Genomic DNA, 21,514 nt, shown 5'->3' on the forward strand with positions numbered 1-21,514 from the left:
CTGCATCAGTCTGGTGGCTCTTATCTATCCCGCCCCTTCAGGGCAGGGCGCTCTCTCTCTCTCTCTCTCTCTCTCTCTCTCTCTCTCTCTTTCTGTGTGTGTGTGTGTGTGTGTGTGTGTGTGTGTGTGTGTGTGTGTGTGTGTGTGTGTTGAGGGGTAAGAAGCCCTAAACTTGTGCAATCATTTTAGGGAATTTTACACATAGGATACTAGAAAACGTTCACACAAAGTCTAAAGACCCAGCTGTTCAAGAAGTAGATTAGCAATTTTCTATTAAGAATGCTAATAATGCTAATAATAATAACAACAACAACAACAACAACAACAATAACTATATTCTGTCCCAACAGAGTTTTTCCTGTGAAAGAATGAACCAGAATCAGAATGTATGTTTTGTTTTGTTTTGTTTTTTTTACCAAAAAACTGGTGGTGTTGAATATAGACACTTTGATCATAAATTAAATATTAAAATATTGTTAATTGGGGTTTTCTGCTATTAGAAAACAATGTATATAACAAAATCATCCATCCCAAACCATCGACCCAATGGTTAGTTAATAATTATAGAATATGAATAAGCAATAAGCAACATAAAGACATCAATCAAATATTGTATATATTATGCCTAAAATAATACCTTAAGTATAACTTTGTTTTCTTTAGTTTCTAAATTTCAGTAATGCATTGTACCAAGTAATTTGCATATCTGAATATCCTGATGCTTATATCCTGAATATCCTGATAGTACTATTTTTAAATAGTGTACCCCATTTGCATAATAGGACTGTCAGTTATGCAACTAACTCTGCAAACAGCCCAAAACATTCAAGAATAATTCCAGTTTAAAATGCAGATCTTTTTTGCATAGACATTGAAGTAGGTTTCAATCTTCACAAGAGCATTGGGCTAATAAAGTTCTCATAAAGATGAACATTTGGAGAGTTTTCCATGAGTCAGTGGAATCTCTTTAGTTTTGTGATATGTTCACATATAATATAGAGTCTATAGCAGATAAATCACAGCTTGAGTTGTGTAAATAGATAGTAATTGTTGCAACTTCGTGAATTATATAATGTATTTGAATTGTCTTTTTTTTAAAGAATCATTTTGCTCATGCAACTCAAAAACTTGGAAATCACCCTTTCTGAATGGGACTCACTAAACTATCTGACTCAGCTGATTCACTAGGAGTGAATTAGGTCATAAGTGAACTCATTCACTCACTTAAAAAGCATGAATATGATTTAGCATACGCACAAATGTAAACTGCAAATGCAATTACAAGAACCTCTAATTAGTCACAGAAACTTATGTAAAACCTGTTACTTATGTAAAACAATTTAGAGTTTTGGCTTCCATGTTTAAATTTCATCAATAGCATTCAATAGCGTTTTCTCTATCTATAGTTACATATCTATCAACTGGCTAGCTACAGGTTACGTTTAAATCCCAAAACCTATGAGGCAAAAGTGCCCAAATGCATAAAAATGGATTTACTTTTATTTTTTACCTTTAACAACCTTAGTGGGTTGTTCAGAAGAGTGAATGAATATGTCTGCAAAACATCTTCAAAGCATTAACAATCCACTAAAATATTCGACCATGCATTTGGAGGCTTTTAAAATATGCAGCCTACAATCATTTAACAAGTCTCACAATAGTTCCAGTGACACTTTTCAAGACATGCTTGCGTACCCTTCTCCTTGCGCATTCATTTTTTTTACTGAATACATTAATAACCATTGTTGCCTAAGAATTAATTTAAATACTAAATGATGTCAATTAGATAAAAAACAAAACAAAACAAAAAAAAACAGGAAATATAATGCCACAGATGAAAATCATTTGAGAGCAGAGCTTCTGTAGGCTGCAGGATCCTCTAATCCTGATATGTCGTTAGTCATTAGGAAAATGTGTGGGTAGTTGCAACAGTCATGGACAAAAGCGCTCTGTGGCCAGATAGCATGACAACTACTGTGTCTGACCGCAACAGAAATGATAGCACTGTGCGTATGTGTGTGCGTGGAGATGATCTAAGCTATTAAGTCAAAGGTCAAGAGGTCAAGTGTGAACAAGTGCATCAAGACCTCTCACAACTTGTCTGATTCCTCATCCATCCTTCTCACTTGCACACTATCACTCTCTGTCTTCCTCCAGTCCATCTCTCTCTCTCTCACTCTCCATCATTGCTTCGCTCTCGACCTTTTTTCCCAAAACACAAAGCTGTAAAATTCTCTCATCTTTTCTTCTCCCACTCTAACGCGTTTGCCCTTTCACTCCTCTCTTTAATTCTCCGTCTCATACTTGCTCTCTCTATTCCTCTCTGTTTGCCCTTTTCTCATCTTTTTTATCCTTGTGCTATTTCATTTTCTGCTTCATTCATCTGTAAGATGTACAATACAGTCAATTGTTCAAGTATGTTCTCACTCTGTCTCATTCTCTCTCACTGTTTCGCTAGGAAATTCATGAAAGAAATATTTGCAGTCAGACTCTTGTGAAGGGTATGCATGGTGATGTATTTGTACACTTGTTTAATTTTACTCATATGCAGAATTTACACAATTATGACAATGGTTGCTGGATTCCTATTTCCTAGAGAACACATGCTAGCCATCACCCTCTCCGATTGGTAGTTGTTGTGTAATGGCGTGAGCTAGCTATTAGGTGGAAATTTTGAGAAAATTGAGCAAAAAGTTGCATTATTAGCATTTGCTGTAGTTGCAGAAGTATTTTTATGTTGGTGAATATCAAGACAGCCTCTAACCTGCTACAGTGTGCACAGAGTAAAAAAAAAGGGAGAACGGGTTGAATGACATTATTATCTATACGCAAAGATAAGCATGTTGCTATGATATCTGCACAGACCTAATTCCTTTCACATTAAATACAGAATGTAAGCCAGTGGTTCAGTATAATATAATTTAAATAATAATGTCTTTTCATGCACATATTTTGTGGAGGTCATATCAGTTAGTCCTATCTTTATGATGGCAATGAATTTCCCAACAATTTAATTCTGCTTGCAATTTTATAGCTTCCATGAATTATAACCCGTTTTATATTAAATTTCTCAGGCTTACATTCTGCATATATTAAGGCTGAGTTTGTCATAGATAATTAATCTAAAAAAATCCTCACTTAGTTTTATTTAAGAGAGAAAAGGAGGAAGTTGTTCATTTATAAAGAAATAAGATTAAATTGAAAGTAAAATCCACAAAACCATGATGTAAAAAAGAGGACAGGACCTGTCGAGAGTCTATTAGTCAGGCGTAAGAAAATCAGGAGATTATTACTGGTATTTTTCTTTATCAGAATCTGAGATTACATTCTAAACTTAATTTATATGGCCTGATTACATTTATCCAGGTTATAATCTAGTCCACCAAATAAATTTAGAATTAATACTGTAAATAAAATTTTACATAATTTTTGGACTGTAAATGAATTGTACAAAACAAGTGTGAATAAAGAGCTAATGAAATATAATCCCACTTAAATCAATTGAATTTTTTTAATGTGTAATATGGTCTACAGTAAGCCTACAATAAGAATTACATTTGTGAGGGAGGAAGGAAACTGCAGAACATGGAGGAAACCCATAGGGACACGGTATAGCAAACTAATGTTGAAAATGTCAAGTAGTCAGACAAAATGCTAATTCATATGATCCAGGGAGTGGTGAACGAGTTGGCCAGTAAAGCAGGAATACTGGGAGGAAGGGAGAGTCTTCACACAAACTAGTGAAGGTAAGAATGAGGCTGGTTAGAAAATAAACTGACTTTGATTGTAGTTCTACACCAACACCAGGCTACATGTTTGAAAATCCACTTAAATATGATTTAAATATGAGCTTGTTTAAAGAACATGTTTGAGATTTGAGAAATGTCAGCCATAATGACATTTCCAGCCTGACTACCGTATAGGAAATTGTACAGTGGTAGCCCTTTGGCTGAGGTAACAGGATGATGCATAAAGAAGGTGGCTATTGTTTCATGGCGCTCATTCACTACTGCAGGAAACTGAGTCTGAAGACATATTATACATTTACACAATTTAAACCAAGACCAATGAGCTAAAGGAATTACAGTTATGAATCCAAGCATAACAAGAATTGAAAATTATATGTTTTTCACAAATTGTTCACGAATATTATTCTCTAAGAGATTTAAAGTAATTAAAATTTTCGAAAAAGGTTTAAAGCTTGAAATAAATAGAGGCCCACATATTATAATAGTTCACAAAATTTTATATAACCAGTTTCCCAAAGGCAGAAACAAAATCTTACAAGAGCTTCACAAAGTGTCAAGGGCTCTAGATAATGTGAACGATTTTGTCTCTATATTGATTGGTTCTTTGACAATATACTATGTTGAATGTAGTAAATTATATATTTTCTCTTCATAATCAACACTTTTCTCTGTTTCTCTGCGTATATGATTTTGTGATACAGCAGGAAGCATGCAGTGTGGTGGCACACAGTAAAGCATTGATAGATTCAGTCTGTTCATGCCAAGCTGTGGGGCTGAAAAAGAGCGTGATAAATTCCTGAATTATGACCATTACTTTGTTTCCAAATGCCGATTGGGTCTCTGAGAGCTTTTGCTCGTTTGGTCATCACTTCCACAGAATGAGATTAAGAAGCTCTTTTGTATTAAGCATATCAAGGTTGGCTTGAGAAGATTAAAGCATTGGGAATGAGTTAAAGTGCTGAAAAATGTTCCACAGTGTGAGTGATGGACTTCCTCATCCCACACAATAAAGCTGTGTCATTTAGCTATTTATGTGTGTAAATGTTTCCACATTCAAAATCTGGTACCTCAAAACAGTCCATTACCAATATGTTCAAGAAACACCACTGATTTTTTTGCCTGATCTTGAATTCCATTTAGCATCTAAAATGGAAATCAATTTGTTGGATAGTTTTATTTAGTATAAAGAAAAAAACTTTATAGCTGTAAATCTATTATAGATTAGTCAGAACCCTTTTGGGTGTATGCAAAGAATAGTGACACATTAACATTGATACAGTGATAATACAGATGGCACACCTGAAGCTTTTTGACAGTAAAAACAATGTCACACATGGACTTATTGTTAAAAAAGGTTAAATGAATAAATAAATAATTGGTAAAAAGCTCTGAATGTTTCCTTTCATATAAGCCATTAGCCACAAATAATTTCAATGCTGAAAATGGACATCCACAAAAATAGTGAAATCCATTTTTAGAACCTGTTTTAATATTATTACTTCTCAACTTTCTTCCTCTTTAGCATTCCATCTCCATGATAGTAAATCCTAAGTCTGCTCTTCATCTGAGCTCTTTTTTACAAGCCAACACTAGAGGGAATAAACCATAACCAAACCAAACATGGAAACATGCTGCTTATGTTTAACTGTGTATGTTTTAATGACACCACCACAAATGAATATTTATTTTATAAATTTGCTCTGTGATCATTTTTTTTATATTTCAATTATCTCAGTATTTACTTTGTGGCTACTTGCCTTAAAGCTGTTTTTGGATATAGCTGGGAAAAGCACATGAGTGTGAGCTGTGGAAAATCTGAGGCATTTTGAATTCTCACTGGAATTCTTAACAGATATCAAATATTTAAGCAAAAGCACTGTTGTTATGAAAAAGTATAATACCATACAGAAAAGTAACAACATTTCAACAACCAACATAAAATGGAAAAAAAATATACATATTTTTTTAACTAAACTAAATCTAAAGGGATCAATTGCAAACCCTAAATATATTCAGGAAGCAGTTATGAAAGGAAAGCTTTAGCTTACAAATTATTATAGAATACCACAGCATTCTTTTTTATTTCTTGATACTCACTTCACAAAATATGGTGCTGGCTATGATTAAACTGATATTGTTTCTATAGTAACATGTCTTACAGAGGGATTACAATGGTAAAAAAAAAAGTTATTATTTAGCAAAGTAAAAGATATTTAAATTTAATGTATGCCTTTTTATCTATTTTAACTTATGCTCTACTTATATTTTAAGAATAGCATCACTAAAATATTTAATAAAATAAATTATGTAGAGGATGCAAACATTTTCATTAAACCATAAGGTATATACAGTACAATGTGTGTTTGTATGTGTGTAGGTGTTTGTGTGTGTGCCCATGTGTTTTCCATGCTTCTAGACTGAATGTAGTGTGTTAGAAGAGGAAGTGACACAAATCTGTGTAAGTCCTTTCAGGGTTGGACTCTAACATCCTTCTCCTAAGTAAATGACGAGAAATTCAGATCAGGTTTGTGAATTGTATCTGGATATAGTGTGCAAGTAGTCTACACTCTTTGAGTGTGTGTGAGAACATGTGTGTGTGTGTGTGTGTGTGTGTGTGTGTATTTGTGTGCTTATTAAGCTATTAAGCTGTCAGATTTATAGAGTTTTGATTAATGAAGGTCTGAATAGATGTAGCTCTAAAAGCTGCAGGTGTCTCACTGGAATGGCAAAGAGAGTGGGGTTTACTGTTTGATCTCACAACTGTGTGTTTCACTGGGAAAGTCCCCTAGCAACTAAAATGCCTCTTTCACAGTTCCTCCCACCCTGCTGGCCAAATACACTTGTGTATATACACACACACACACTCTCTCTCTCTCTCTCTCTCTCTCTCTCTCTCTCACACACACACACACACACACACACACACACACACACACACACACACACACACACACACGTTGGTGAAAGAAGCTATTCTGTTCAGATGACTGGAAGCATTTCTTAATGTTATACAATGTATTTCATATTTAATTGCCTATAATTTTTTTTATTGCATTTCTATTCTAGCATTCAAACACACACACACACACACACACACACACACACACACACACACACACACCTTGAAATCACATTCTTTGTTTTTAAATAAATCAATAAATAAGTACAAAAGTTTATTCCTAGTGAAAAAAAAGATAAATAAATTATTTGTCAAACCATCTTTTTCTAATCTTTGTTTTATTAAGAGTCTACCAGCTTAACAAAACAATTTAGCAATTTTATTTTACTCTTCATTGCAAAAAATGCTTCAGATTGCTCAAGATTTTGAGGGGATCGCCGGTGCACAGCTCTGGTCAAGTCATTCCACAGGTTTTCAGTAGGATTTAGATCTGGACTCTGGATCATTTCATTCAAAACATCTTCTCCTAAAGCTATTCCTTTTTATTTGTGCTTTTGTGTTGTTTCCATGCTGGAAGGTAAAATTTGTCTAGATTTTTTAAGTTTGCAACCTAGTGAAACAGTGTTGATTTATTCATTGATAGAGCACTTTTGTATGTCACTTTGGATAAGGGGGTCTGCTAAATGCTATAAATGTTGTTTTCATCTTTAGATGTCTAACAAAACAGATCAATATATAAAGATTTAATGATGTCCATGATTCACTGTATCTGGAATAGATCCCAAGTCTCAGCAGATGAGAAGCAGCCCCATTAACTGCTTGTATATTCATCAGACCACAAAACATTTAGCCACATGGTTTGTAGGAAAAACATTTAAGGATCTTAACTGTAATTATTTATATGCTGTGACATTCAATGTATGTTTCTTTCAAGCTCTTTACAAAATCCGAAAGCTAAAGGTAAAGTACAGAATGTGTCCCGTATTGGTTTCCTTCAACACATGTCGTTGGCATTAGGTGAAGTATGCCAGCATATAGGAACATGCCTTTCACTTTGCCCATCTCCACAGCTTCTTCTAAAAGCAGCTAAGATTGCCTTACATGAAGGAATGTTCCTTTATCTCCATGTCGAGCATAAAATAATTTGAGAGCCTCACCCAGTTGCATATCTTAGCTCTTCAAAAAATAACAACCAATGACCTGTTTCCTTTCAAAGTGTGTACAACATCAAGGAGTACATTTCAATAAATGGCTGCCAGGCAACGGTATTTTTGAGATAACACTGCAGTACATTATGTCGACTTGTCATTTCAGACAAGGTTTAAAAAAATGGTGTGTTAGTTTACAGGCTGGGTGCCAAAATATTTTGTCAATGATCAAAAAAGATCGGCAGGGCTGCCATGCACTTGTAGGCTCGGTAGAGAGAAGCAAATTGTTGTTGGCAGATTGCTCATAATGTCTGCTGCATGCTTTCATCTGGGATTAAAATAACTGAATTTGAGCCAAGTATTAGACAGATAAAGATGTGTGTGTGTGTGTGTGTGTGTGTGTGTGTGTGTGTGTGTGTGTGTGTGTGTGTGTGTGTGTGTGTAAGGGTTAGCTGGGCCATAAGGTTGCTTGTCCATGAGCCTAAGAATCAGCAAATGCCTTGTACATTCCCACAGAATAACTGTGTGAAAAGAAGGAAAACAGAAGATGAATGCCAGAATATTTTAATTTCAGTGAGAAATGAGAGGGAACATGATCATATAAAATACCCTGCTCTGAGAACTATGTAAAAGCATGCATGTAATATAAGCCTTTTTAAAATTATACTAAGTAAAATGTCTTCTAAAATGCTATGCATGAAGAGATGTTGTTTTATGAATGACGATTCTAAAGAGAAGTTTGTTATAATGTTATCCATTATAACAAACTTCTCCTTAGAATCTTCATTCATAAATCCACATCTTTACATGCATAGCATTTTTCTTTTGTTTTATCTTTTTATTTTGAGCAAGAACTTGGTTGGTCTTTAAATGTAATATATATTGGTTTGAGAGTTTAGTTTAGAGGTTTGAGTATAGATTGATCTACATTTTGTATAATTGTTATATATGATTTACATTATATCATGATTTCTAGATATTTGTCCTGTATTTTTTAAGTTATTGGAATAAAAAAAAGAGAGATAGATTAATTTCAATACAATTTTATTTTTATTTATAAATAAATGCATTCATTTGGCAGATGCCCTTTATTCATAGCAAATTACACTCATTTCATTTGTACATCTGACCAGTTAAGGCAAGCAGTGGCAGCATGGTGGTGCTGGGATTTGTACTTGCAAACTTCCATTACAAAGTCAAACCACTGAGCTACCACTTCAACCATATAAGCTTATAAGTATGAAAAAATATTGGAAGTCCTTCTAGGCTGGAGCAGGTTATTCAATTCTAGCAATTCTTTTGTTACAACACAATATACGGACAGATCATTTGCTACAAGTTGCAACTGCATTGTCACTTTCAAGCTTTGTTTGTCGATCTGAACAGACGCCAGGTAGCATGGTTTATTTCAGTCAGCCACTAACTGCCACTGTGATGTACATCCTCTCTCTGTATTGTGTTGTGCTGTGTGGAATTGTGTGTGAAGGAGGGGGACTTCCACACTGTGTGGTATTAATATCTCTATGAGCTGATGCATGTGTACTTTACTGGTCTGCTAATACATGAACTGAGGAAATACATGACCGACTACCTCCTTCAGTTCTCCCCACTTTTATCACAGACATGTGCAACATATGCATACAGATGTTAATAGAAATGAAAGGAATTTTATCACCTGTATAATATCAATTATTGTTGCCAAAAACATCTAATGGAACTTTATTGGAGAATAAACATAATTTTTTTAAAGGTTTGATGATGGTGTTAGAAAAATGCACTACCTAACACAATCTGACACAATCTGACAATGAACACAGCAAACAATCAGTATCAACATCAACAAACAATTCAATAAACATTTCTTGCAATTGTTCCTTTATGTTGGCACCTGATGTGTTCATCAAATACAAATTATATACTGACCAATGTACATAACTTCTTTTCATGGCTTAAAAAATAAACCTAAGAAAGCGGGAAGTCCAGTACAGTGAGAAACACAGGTGTGTGTGTGCGTTTTGTCTTTCCCCTTTCTGGGAAACGTCATATCCCAACCCATGCTATATTCTTCCTGTTTACACAGCACCTTCCTGTGACCTCTTACCCTCCACCACTAGCTGGTATGGGATAAGATGCTTCCAATCCTGTTCAGATAATTTATACTAAAAGTAACAGTGTGGTGCAGGAAGTATAAATTTCAGACAGGCAGACATGAGAACAAAGCAAATAATAAAAGGACAGTAACTGTAACTTTTTTACTTCAGTTTATTTTAATGTATTTTAATGGAAATCTCACATTAAAATCTCTTTCATTGCCTTCCATCATTTGTATTACAATGTTTTTTATTTTATTTAATTCCATTCTCAAATTTAAAAAAAAGTTGGGACACTGTGTCAAATATAAATTAAAACAGAATGTAATGATTTGCAAATGACATAAAGCCATATTTTATTCACAATAGAACATAAAAAAATGTTTAAACTAAAGACCATTTTGAGATAATTTTGAATTTTTGAATCATGTTTCAAAAAAGGGCAAGGGCAACAAAAGGCTGAAATGTGTTACTGAAACGAAACAACTGGAGAAACAAACAGCTAGAGTCTCTCAGAATTAAAGATGGACATTCAACATTGTGCAAAAAACAGTGGCAACAAATTGTGAACAAATTTCAGAATAATGTTTCTCAACATAGAATTGTGAAGACTTTGAGTATTTTATCACCTACAGTACATATAATCATAAAAAGATAAAAAGAATCTCTGCACAAAAGAAATCTCTGCACAAGGGACAAGGGTGAAAATCAATATGGGTTGATATTTGGCCATCAGGTGGCATTGCACTAAAAACAGTCATGATTCTGTAACACATACAAAAAGCAGTCTATGTTTCCTGTGCCATCTACAAATGCAGATCAAAACTCTATCTTTCACAGAAGAAGCAGAGTGCACTCTGACCCTGAAAGGACCGGGGTGACCAGAATATCGGAAGCAGGGTGAGGCAGCCCCGAAGAAGCCTCACCCAGCACTGTGGGGGGGAGGCGTACAGGCATAGCCTTGGCCACGCCTGAGCCCAGGCGTCCAGCCCTAGGGGGGCTGGAGGTGTAAGGGAGAACCAGAGGAGACAGTGTGAAGTATCTTGAATCGCGAACAAGTCTATCTGTGCCCTGCGGAATATCTCCCAGATCTGCTTCACTACTTGAGCATGGAGCCACCATTCCCCGGGTCTCAACTCTTGTATTGACAGAGCGTCTGCTGCTTCATTTAGACAGCCCAGGATATACGCTGCTCTCAATGAGAGCAGCTTTTCCTGGGTCTACATGGTGACCTCTTAGATCAGACAGGATATGCTTCAAAGGTAGTAGCACAGCCAGCATCTCTAGGCAATTGATGCGCCACAGCATTATGGGTCCCGTAGACCTTGGGTGGAGCAGCCACTTGCTCCCCAACCCGTGAGGGGCGTTGTTAGCGTTACGACGAACAGAAACTTTCAACACGGGGCCCTGAGATTGGAACCAGGGATCTCTCAAGACATCTAAGAGAACCCTCTGGTTCTTAGCCACCACTGAAAGGGTCTCATATGCAGGAGACCAAGAAGAACCACATTGGATGATGCTGCCATTAGCTCCAGCAGTCTCTGGAACTGCTTGACAGTGAGTGACTGTCCTTTTCTGATTTTCCTGACGGGCATAAGGATGGACACAATGCAGGCAGGAGACAGCTGCGCACACATAAGTGTCGAATCCCATAACAACACCTAAATAAGTGATTCTTTGTAATGGAGAAAGCACGCTCTTTTTGTCGTTCAGCTGTACCCCCATTTCCTTCATGTGGGCGAGAACAACATCTTGATGCTGGACCGCTAAGTGCTCTGATAGAGCTAAAATCAATCAATTGTCGATATAGTTTAAGATGCAGATGCCCTGAAGTCTCAGGGGAACCAGCGCCACATCCACACACTTCGTGAAGGTGTGGGGTGAGAGGACAAGACCAAATGGAAGGATGGGATATTGGTACGCTTTGGTCCCGAAAGCGAACCTCAGGAACTTCCTGTGCGAAGGAAGGATGTATACATAAAAATATGCATCCTCGATGGCCTCCTTCCTCAGGAGAGTGTTTACCTCTTGTTCCATGACCAGAGCCTGCTCAGGTCCCACCAGGGTGGGACACACCCCATCTAACCGGGGCAGACAAGACCCAAATGAAATCATATAGCCTCTGTCTACAGTGCGCAGAACCCACAGAGACATGTCTGGCAGAGTTACCCAGGCTGTCAGGTAGTCCTTTAAGGGTATCAGTCACTCGAGCCGGGGCTATGCCCTGGTGCAGCTTTAGGAGCCTCGAAGGAGACTGCAAGTTCTCCAGGTCCGCTATGCTACCGGGCGGAAAATGAGGAGGGTGCTGGCCATGCCCTAAAGCACTGATTGTTCTTGGGGGTGCCGGGGTGGGGTGGGCACCGTGTGATGAGGTGACTGATGACGCCATTTCCTGGCAGGGTCCCCAGAACGTCCTGTGTCAGGACTTCTTGGCAAAATCCATCTGATTGAAAATGACAGTCTTCAGATTTGTCATCTCATTAGGCTTCGGCCCAGAGCATCGCACAAGGTCCCCAGCAGGGTGAGTGCAAGTCGCGATGCTCTGTTTATAAACCTCGCGTTGATGGGAGGTGGTGGGTTCCAATAACTGCTAACTGTTTCTTGGCCAGTGTTGTTTACTGTAATGCAGTTACTTTTGACAGTAACTAATACTGTAACGCATTACTTTTCAAATAAATTAACTCTGTTACCGTTACCGTAGAAGCCCCTTTCGTTTTTGATTCTGAATGTATTATTCAGCTTGTTTTGTTATTTATTTTAGAAATCCTTGTGATATATTCAGTTTGTGCTGGTCTGACTTAAATAAAATAGTGTTTAAAAATTACTTTGTGCTTAAGTCAGTTTTGTGTTTGTATAGACCATAACGCATAAAAAGGCATTAATGGGAACATTAAAGAACGTTCTTTAAAAAAGTAACTAAAAAGTTACTTTTAACAGTAACGCATTACTTTTTGTTGTAAGTAATCAACAAAGTAATTTAGTTACTTTTTGAATGAAGTAACTAGTAACTGTAACTAGTTACTATTTTTTAGTAACTAGCACAACACTGTTCTTGGCCTCCTGAAACCTCTCGATTCGAAACCTAACGTGTTCAATATAATTTTTAAAACCATGGATGCTGCCTTGTCTGTTTTAAAGATAAGGGGGACTATCTGCCTGGTTTTAAGGGCTCTGATTGTATGTGGTGCATTATTGCCAATGTCTTTTCAGGAAAGGGTTTGCATATTTTAGCAAGACAATGCAAAACCACATATAGTGTCTATTACAACAGGATAGCTTCATAGTAGCAAAGTCTAAAAACAACAAATACAACAGAGAAGATACAAGTCTGTTGAGCAGCAAGTTTCAGACTTGAATGGGAAACATTCCTCTTCCAAAACTTCAGTAACTGATCTCCTCATGTTCCAAATGTATGTGGACTGTTATAAGTAGAGAGTATGCTATACAGTGGTAAACATGGCTCTGTCTGTGTCTTTCTGTGTCTTGGAGCCAACAATTTCAAAATTGAAAAAATGGTCCAGCATTTTCTAAAATACTCTAACTAGCCTTCTTGCACCATCAACCATGCCATGATCAGAGTCAATGTGATCACATTGTTTTCCACTCTGAAGTTTGATGTAAACATTAATTGAGGCCATTTTTATAACAACAACAATTATAATAACAACAACAATAATAATAATAATCACAATAATAATAATAATAATAATAATAATAATAATAATAATAATAATAATACATTTTTAGTGGCCAAGCACCCCGACTTCATGAACCACACATTTACAAATGCGCTACAACTGTTGCCTAACTATTGTAAAAGCAGAGCTACAATCTAGGCCACTCATAATGTGTATGTTTTGATGATAGACAGTGGACTGTCTAAGAAAAGCTCTGTGCTGGTTCTAATAAAGAGTGGACAACATCTGGAGGAGGAGTAATAATTGTAGTTAGAATGTAAAACTTCATTTGTAGCATGTTAGTGTAACTCTTGGTCGGTAGGTGGTACAGGCTAAGAATTTGTTTGAATAGCTTTAGGTCGTGGCCAAAAAGATGTCTACCAGGTCAGTGTGCAAAATAAATTTAAGATTCATCAGGTGTGTTCATCTCAACAAAGGAAATCAAGAGTCACCTAGATTTTAAATTTTCACACATCATTTAAAAGTAATGACCATTATCGTATTTCCAAAATATGACCTAACATAGATGCTTGTCCATGGCTGTACTATAGACCCTATCCCAATCCCAATCAGAGTGGCAAATTTCACTATCCTTTACCAAATGATTACTGTAGGCACTATTAAAAAAAATGTACTTGCTACATTTGTACACATTTGTACAATGACATGTGGACACTTTTTAATTGTTAAATATCCTTTACATTCAAATCCTATTTTTTATTTCTATTTTTGTTCAGTTAGACTGAGATCTGTTGACTGTAAAGGCCATAGCATAGTTTCCTTATAGCACATAGAATGCAAGAGGAAATTTCCGTCTATGAGATCTCACACCCAAGGGACCCTCCTGGCCTAACAGCACTTTTTATTTTGTTTTGAGGTTTTCCCCCTGTTGTGTCCCTGGCTGCTACGCTACTGTTTTCTTGCATCACAAACACAAAGCAAGTTGTGTGTGGGAACAATGTGAGCTGTCTGTTATTCTCAGGGTGGGCAGAAAAGGCCTTGGCTGGCCTAGTCTAGCACACTGACACCACTGGTATAGAGCAAAAAAAAAGCCTTGAGCATTAGATAGGACTTTGACTAGACGCTGCAGGACTCCTTGCTAAGCTGCATGCTTGGTGTACGGTGTATAGCTTCCTGTGTCTGAGCACTTACTTTGTTAGGCAGTAATTTAGAAACAGTACAGTCATTTAAAAATGAAGTTTATAATTATGTGGTGTATGTTGTTATGTAGGTGAAAGTACATACCACCCACTGTTAAAGTGTTAAAGTGCTTTGTGTGTATTTGTGTAAAGTCTGTCTACTTTACACCATATATGGTGTTTTATTAAATAACTATATGTGTCTATTATAATTGACTGCTTATGTTCAGCAAAAAAACATGATTTACACTTAGCTTGAATTTTCCACATAAATCACATGTTGATTGGCCAGCAAAAATTTGATGTCTGTCATTTTTTATAGAGATACAACAATGACTTTTAAAATTTGTAATTAATAATTTCTGATTTCCGACCAGAAAAAAATAAAGAATATGTTGCTTCAACACGGAATTCCTACTCAGGACATTGGGATGGTCTCCTCAACTCCTTCTTGGTATGTTACATCCAATCAGAATAAGCAGTTAACCAATTAGCACATCTTACATTAAAATGATCTATGTTCTATAGAGTATTTGCTTTAGATCAATCAACATACAGGCATATTGGTCAATATATGGTAAATATATAATATGGATTATACATCAGTCATCACAGTTAGCTGGCTAGCTTGTTGCTAAGAGAAGACAAACAGTTTTTGTTGTTGTTCTTTTCCACTTTGTAGGTCAAATCCATGAAGGTCACAAATGACAAATTCAGAGTTATAACTTATTTTAAGGTAAGTCAAATACATTTTGCATAGGTAAAGCCAGTCTACCAAACCTAAAATAAATACATTCTCTAATCCGAAGCCACAGTTTTGTAAACAAGAAAAAAATATATTATTCTATATACACCACAAAACTTCCAGGTTTTAAATTTAAGAAATGTAGAGCCTACATAGGCACATAGAACAATACTAAATTGTTAAAAATAAATAAATAAATCACAGCCTAGCTGAGCCAGCCTATAAGATGGTTTAACATTTGTTTTCATTTTATAAATTAGGAACACATTTACAGAATCTCACAAAAGTGAGTATGCTCCTCACATTTCGGCAACCATTTTAGCATATCTTCTCAAGGCACAATACTATAGAAATAAAACTTGGATATATTTTAGAGTAGTCAATGTGTAGCTTGTATAGCAGTTCAGATTTATTATACTCTGAAAATAGCTTAAGATACAGTCATTGTTGTCAGAATAGCTCACACAAAAGTGAGTACACCCTAAGTGATAACAGTTGTACAGTAAATCATTTAACCATGCAAAACCACTTCCACAGGACCATACAAATTTGTGTATCTTGTATTACAGCAGTTAAAATGTGGTGCTTTGAGTACAATTCTCTCATACTGACCACTGGATGTTCAACATGACACCTCATTGAAAGAAATCTCAGAAGAATTAGAATTATTGCTCTCCACAAAGATGGCCTAGGCTACAAGAAGATCAGTAACACCCTGTGCAGTGGCCATGGTCATACAGAGGTTAATTAATTATAACAAATTACTGGAACCATGTCCTGTGGTCTGATGAGACCAAGATAAACTCGTTTGGCTCAGATGGTCTCCAGAATGTGTGGTGACGCCCTGGTGAGGTGTATCAATAAAATCGAGTCTTGCCTACAGTCAAGCATGGTGGTAGCATCATGGTCTGGGGCTGCATGATTGCTAGTGGTACTGGGGAGCTGTGGTTCATTGAGGTGACATAGTGAAACAGAACATGATGCCCTTCCTTCAGAAACTGGACTGAACAGCAGTTTTTCCAACAAAATAAGAACCCCAAACACACAGCCAGGATGACAACTGCCTTGTTAAGGAAACGGAAGGTGAATGTAATGGGGTGGCAAAGTATGTCTTCAGACCTGAACCCTATTGAGCACTTGTGGAGCATCCACAGAGAAGCGCCATGTGTCTAACATCCAGCAGTTCCATGATGTCATTATGGAGGAGTGGAAGAAGATTCCAGCAACAACCTGTGCAGCTCTGGTGAATTCCATGACCAGGAGGAAGAGGGCAGTGCTAGATAACAATGCTAGATTACACTTTGTCCAGTTTTAACATGTTCACTTAGGGTGTACTCAGTTTTGTTGCCAGTTATATATACAATAATGGCTGTATATTGAGTTATTTTAGAGGACAGTAAATATGTACTGCTTTACAAGCTGCACATTGACTACTCTAAAATATATCCAAGTTTAATTTCTATAGTATTGTCCCATGAGTACATATGATAAAAATGTTTGCTGAAATGTGAGGGGTGTACTCACTTTTGTTAAATACTGTACTATAGAGTCACACTATATACCGTGTATCTTTTCTGCTTTATCTACAGATTATTGCGATGGAATCTGTATTTATTTTTGTGGAATGTCTTCAAAAAATGTTCCCAATGATTCTTAAGTCTCTTAGGCAAAGAAGTCAACAACCCAGGAATAGTCTAGAGGAACTGTTTTGGGAACTCAAATGCATGGATGGATCACCAAGAGGAAAAAAGGCATGAGTTAGCAGACACTAGATGGCCAGATATATATCTATAAAAAATTAGGAGGCTCTTGAACTTGAAGCAGTCATCATCTGTTTCGGAAATTCACTGTATTAATAAAGTGTTTGCTACTAGCAATAAGGTTACTTGTAAAAAAAAAAAAACACACAAAGAAAAACTTGGATCGTATCCAACAACCCGCCCTGCTCAACTCCTGTGCCGCAACACGCTCCTGGTTTCCCCATCTCCTCCTCCTTCCTCCTCTACTGTAGCTTCTGGCTCTCCGTAGAAAATCCACGCCTTCCTGTGTGTGCCATGCTAAACCACACTCTACCCTCATGTGTCTCTAATGCAAAGAACATCAGTCACAAATCCTTTCATTGTCGGGGATGCGTTTTTAGTGCAGCACAACATCAGTTAGTTTATTTTTCTTGCACATATAGAACATCTTCAGAATTTTTTAACCTTGCATAATTCTTCTTAACTTCTCCTCCATCTATATAACTTTGCCCTCCTCTTGTCTGTCTTTCTCTTCTAGCTTCCCCTCCCTCTATAATTTCTCTCCTGTCATCCAACAATAATACATCCTGCTGAGTTCCTCAACATTCTGGAACAATTGGAGGATAGCTTTGATGACATATGTGAAGTTGTCAAAGGTGTGCAAAATTCTTGCTCTAAACTTTTCTACAATGCTACATAATTCTACCCAATGCAATTCTGTTGGTTTAGAGTGGCCCAGCACCCAACACGGACTCATGTCAGTTTTTATTTTTATTTCTCACTTGCATGTGTGTCTCCAAAACACAATTAAATGTTACATGCATTAGAGGAAACCGGAGTGTGGTGCAGTGCAAATTTCCTCTAGAAGGATTAAAGCTTTGGGCTCAAGTTCCTTTAATGCGTTAGTCATATGCGCAACACTTTTTTCTCCTTCTTTCTCCAACTCTCAATGCCTCCATTTATCCCAGTAGACAGTAAGCCCTCCCCAGGTCATCACTGTGTTGGTATCCAGGTTGCTAATGGCAACAGTTCCAATACCTCCACCCCACCCCACACCACCAAACTGTCTCTTTTGTCCATACATTCAACAGGAAGAAATAGAGAAAAAAATAAAGAAACAGATAAAGAAATAGTCAAGTGATCAAGAATGGTAGTGTGTAGGCAGGGGAGAGAAAGGGGAAAGATTAGTCATGCAGATGCCACTAAGCGCATGTGCACCCCCTGTTGGTGGGGTGGAACGTGTAGCCAGTAGGTGTATTGTGTCTCAGACAGAGATGCGAGCTCAGACTGGCTCCCACTGTAGGGGAATTCTCAGGTGGCGACAGAATCCCTCTGTGTCCACTTCATTCCTCTGCTCCTCTGTCAGACTTTCTTTTATTCTATCTCTCTCCCTCTTTCATTCCATGCCACACTGTTCAGCATATTTTATCTACATAAACATCTTTACTAATTTTTGGGATTTTTACTTGTATTTTTATTTGACAATTTAATTAAAACAGGAGCAAAACAGACTTTCAAACAAACTGTATTTGTCTATTTGCCTGCTATATTTATTTATAACTCTTTCTGTTGTCATCTTTATCCTTTAAATGTATATAGGACTATGTCTCATCAAGTCTGATTTATATATATTATAGCACATTTTAAAAGACAATGACATTATGTCGTTTGTGAATGATAATGAAGGAAAATAAATCAAATAAAGAAAGGAGAAGAAAAAAAAAAAACTAAATATAAACCTAAGACTGTAAATCCTAAAAAATACTCAAAAACCTGTGAAACAATTAAGAGACAAATACGACAAAGACAGCCAAAGAACCATGGGGGAAAGTGTATTGTTCTAGCATGCAAAGAGAAAAGAAGGACCCATAAGAAATGTTGGATAATAGTTATGGGTTCACAACAGGGCATCTGTGCTTTAGACTGGAAAAACCCTTCATATGCAGAAATGCTGAATTTTTGGTTGAGAACATTTTTGTTAAAAATTCTTTTCACAAGCAGTTTCGAATGAAATACTTAATTCTTGTGTTGCAGGAAAAATTCCCTGCATACATTTCTGTTTGAGTAAAATTACAAAATTAATTGCTTTTGATTGTATAGATAGCAATTCAATGTTCCATTCTCCTGCACATCAAATACTTATGCCATTAAGTTTTGAATAAAATACAAAAAACAAAGTGGCCACTTTATATGGCCACTTTATTCAAAGATAAAACATTTTACATAATCTTATTAATTATTACATCATTTACATCATTTTACACTCTCATAAGATCACAGTGTAATATGCATAAGTGTCACTAGTCTCATTTTCTGAGGTAAATGTCAGCAATTGCATTTAATCTGAGCCTTATTGTGGCTCATTTGTTATTACATCAGTGTTAAAATCATCACTGAGTCAGTTTGACGAATTTCCCACTTTCCTGATTAGCAGTCATACGTTGCAAATTCTACCATTGCAAGTGTCATCTTCAGCAAGTTTGCTACATTTAATCAAAGTGTGAGCAAAGTAAACTCTGTTTTGTTTTTTTGAAGAAGCATTTGTTTAAATAAAACAAAAAAAAAAAATATATATATATATATATATATATATATATATATATATATATATATATATATATATATATATATATATATATATATATATGTTTGATATAATCAAGCACATACAATACTTATGACCAGGTGTCTGCAAACTAGTGGCAAAATAGAGTATCATATTTTAAGAAAAGTGAGAAAAAGAAATGCTTTGTCACAAATGAATTACTAAGGAGTGACTGGCAGGAGGGACAGATTTAAAACAGATTTTTTTGTTGTTAATTCTGTTTTTTCTGAATGCAATCAAACTTTTCTATGCTAGTAAAAGTCTAAGAAGTTTTCTATATCAAGGTTTTCTATTTTATATTCAATAGGAAATTAGTTAAAGGTACTTCGGTAATATGGGCGTAAGATTACTACCATTAAAAGCAGAGCTACTAACACCTTTTTGTGATGAATTTTCTATTTAGCTGTTCAGCTGTTCTAAAGAAGCTAGCTAACTCACCAACTATAAACATTAAAAATAAGTTATCCTTCAGACTGAAAGCACCTCTGGCACCTCTATTCAGTAAAGTATATTATTAAATCAAAGGTCAAAACACACTGTTCAAATGAGCACTTCCCCTTTTTTAATCTCTTGTTAAGAAATATGTTGAATGTAATTCAGAGGTTAAATAAACCAAAGCAATAGTGCTGATTTAGCAAGATGACCTTATTCTTGTGCTACCCTTTTTGTTATATTGTTGACTTGCTGGAGTTCCCAGTTGTTTCTTTATTAAAAAAAAAACTGATTGTATGCTTTCTTCATACCTAACAATCTGTTCTGTCTGCCTGCTAATCTGGATGTGCACTACTAATACACCTTGATAAAGATTCTAAAACACCTCTCCTGTGTTTAATTTTTTCCTCCAGACCAACCCAAAGACAAGCACCAAGAGTTTTTTGGTCTTGCTACTTATTTGTCTTTGAGTAATTTTTCACATATGAATCACATCATATTGATACATTTGATATACTGATATTAAGACTTGCACTGCTAAAAACTGCTGTAATTTCCTTGAAATTTACATTTAAAATATATTTAGATTCAAATGATTTTTTAGGTATATTGTTTGCTTTTTTTATGCATGACTGTATATTGTAATTATCAAGATCCCATGATTTAGTGTCACCAAAAGTGGGATGGGTTCTTCTATAGACTGAGGGAGCAAAAACCTTACCTCTGCTTATCTAAACAGACATAAAAATAATTTTGTATGTCTGTTTCCCGTAACATTCTGTTTCAGCACTAGAATAGTTCAGTGTTAAAAATCAGGCAATTGCAAAAAAAATTGTAAAAAAAAAAACAAAGCAGACGTCCTATATCTAGGGTCTTTAGTGTTGTTGGCACATTTCCATTCGCAGAAAGTTTAAACATCACATGTTAAATAAGTCTCATGCAATGGGTGTCATTAGTAATGTCTTATTAGAATAGAATGGACCCAGTTAAATCAGAACAGGTTATGAAACAGAAAACATTTTTTTCAGTCACATATATTGCAATCACAGTAGATTGTCTATATTGTTAATTGTATTAATTGTAAAAAAATATTGTATATAAATATATCGTGTTAATATATTATTTCTCACACACACACACACACACACACACACACACACACACACACACACACACACACACACACACACACACATTTGCAGAGGAAACTGCAATACAATGATAACAGCTCTGAATACAATAGTACCCAACAACACACTCATACCGACAAGCCCAGTTTAGCTCGGAGACG

The sequence above is a fragment of the Silurus meridionalis genome, chromosome 14 (assembly GCF_014805685.1).
Source record: "Silurus meridionalis isolate SWU-2019-XX chromosome 14, ASM1480568v1, whole genome shotgun sequence".
Lineage (NCBI taxonomy): Eukaryota > Metazoa > Chordata > Actinopteri > Siluriformes > Siluridae > Silurus > Silurus meridionalis.